We start from the raw sequence: 2,560 nt of genomic DNA on the forward strand, positions 1-2,560 counted from the left end.
AACAGTTACGCAAGTTAAGTATAGAAATGAAAGAGCAGAAGTTTGCCTCAGCTGCAAACCAATGGTGGAATTCCTCTATGTTTTCTCTGTTAGCCCCCTTCCTTGGACCCCTGCTAAGTCTACTATTTCTGTTTACCGTAGGACCTTGTGTTATTAATAGAATTTTGCAGTTTGTCAGAGAAAGGTTTGACACCGTACAGCTCATGATCCTCAGAGCCCAATACCAACCTGTAGACGCTGAAGCAGAATCAGAACTATAAGACCCAAGATTGGCTCTAGAGGTGCCTGAGAAAAGGGGGGAATGAAAGAAATCAGGCACATTCCTCAGTCCTGGGCCCAGCAAATACATTCAGCTTGACACCATATATCTCTCAATTTCCTGGGGCCAGTACCAACACGGCCCAGTGCAAATACAGACACCATATATCTCTCAATTTCCTGGGCCCAGTGCAAACACGGCCCAGTGCAAATACAGACACCATATATCTCTCAATTTCCTGGGCCCAGTGCAAACACAGCCCAGTGCAAATACATTCCTCCATATATCTCAGCTTGGGAAATCCTGGGAAATCCCCGATAAGGGCGCCGCCATTTGTAGTTTTACTAAAAGCACAGAAACCAATAGATAACTGCTAAATGTATAAACTTAATATGTTAAGCAATTGTAATGCTTAACCTAAAGAATTCCCTTGTTCCCTGTTCCTCTGTAACCTTACAAGTCCTATTTTCATTGGGCTATAAAAAGCAAGCGCACGCATTGTTCGGGGCCCTCTTGTATGTTGAGAAACGGAGGGACCAAGTTCGAACTTGCATTAAAGATCCTTGCCACTTGGCTTTGACTCTGGACTCTGGTGGTCTTCTTTGGGGAATAAACGGTCTGGGCATAACAGAGGAAAGCTGGCAATCACAGGCCTCATCCAGCTCCCACACAAACTGAAGGGCGAATCTCACTCCCACTTTGCCCCCAGCAACAGCCCCGAGTCTGTTTCCACACAGAGGGCGAATCAGGCTTGAAAACTTGTCTAAGGCTTTCTGCCTCCCAGCTGCAAAAGAAAAGGGCTTTAATTCTTTCCCCTCCCAACCACCCCAGGTGAAGTCTGCAAGCTGGATTCAGGTCTTCCCCTGAGTTCTGGCCAGGAAGCTTCTCGCCCAGTTCAAACTGTTGACAAAATTCAGCTAGGGAAGTCCTTCTCCCCATGGAGTTTTACCCCCTGCTCTTCTGGCCTCCCTCCTGATGGATCCCTGCGGTGCCAGGCAGGAATGAGCTGCTTGGGGATACAAGCTCTCAGGGCCTCCCTGCTGCCTCCTCCAACCCTGTAGTTCGCTTGACTCAGCCCTCTAACTTGACTCCACTCCAGGTAAAATTGGGAACTTCTCCTGCAAACTGACCCACAGTTTCTCCAGTTGAGGGGTGTGTTCGGGAGAGGAGGGTCTCCCTTTCCCACTTCTGTGGTTGGGGCACTCACAGCATTTGGGGTGTCTCCCATGTCCTGCAGGTGCAGTCTGCTTCCTTCAGAGGGTCTGTGGGTCCTCTTGGGATTGCTGGTTTGTTCTTGTAGCCAATCTGGAGCTAAAATCCACAGTGCAAGCCTCCGCATGCTGTTCTGTCCAGAGCTGCAATCTAGTCCTGCCTCTCATCTGCCATGATCCTTCCTCTTCCTCTCCCCTAATTTCTGTCAATGTTTGCTACCTATATTTGGGAACTATAATCTTAGATGTATATGTTTATAATAATAAGTATAATTTATAATCAACAATAAAATAAAGCTGTAATAAAATTATAAATGTAGTCATTTATACTTTTTTCTAGTGAATTCACACTTTTATCATTATATAATGTTCTTCTTTGTCTCTTTTGACAGTTTTTATCTTAAAGTCTATTTTAAGTCTTAAGGTTTAAGTCTGGTTCTCATTTGGTTCTTATTTACATAGCATATCTTTTTTTACCCTTTCACTTTCAGCCTGTATGTGCCCATAGATTTAAAATGAGTCTCTTGTAGACAGCAAATAGTTGGATCTTGGTTTTTTAATATTCATTCAGCCAATTTATGTCTTTTAATTAATGTGTTTAATCCATTTACATTTAAAGTAATTGCTGATAGGGAAGAACTTACTATTGCCATTTTGTAAACTGTTTTCTGTGTGTCTTGTAGCTTTTTTGTCCCACCTTTCTTCCCTTGCTGCTTTCTTTTGTGTTTCATTGATTTTTTTTGTAGTGACATGTTTTCATTCCCTTCTCATTTCCCTTTGTGCCTTATTCTATAAATGTTTTCTTTGTGGTTACCACTGCAATTACATAAAACATTTTAAAGTTATAACAATCTATTTTAAACTAAAAACAGCTTAACTTCAGCCACATATTAAAACTCTACTCCTTTACATCTCTACCTTCCTCACTTAACATTGTTAATGATGTAAATTACCTTTTTATATTGCATATTCATGAACATAATTTTATAATTACTTTTTATGCTTTTGTTTTTTAAATTCTTTACCACATTTGAAAGTGATTTACTTGCATACATTATAATACTGTAGGATTCTATATTTATCTAAATAT

This window comes from Colobus angolensis, unplaced genomic scaffold (assembly GCF_000951035.1).
Source record: "Colobus angolensis palliatus isolate OR3802 unplaced genomic scaffold, Cang.pa_1.0 Scaffold546, whole genome shotgun sequence".
NCBI classification, from domain to species: domain Eukaryota; kingdom Metazoa; phylum Chordata; class Mammalia; order Primates; family Cercopithecidae; genus Colobus; species Colobus angolensis.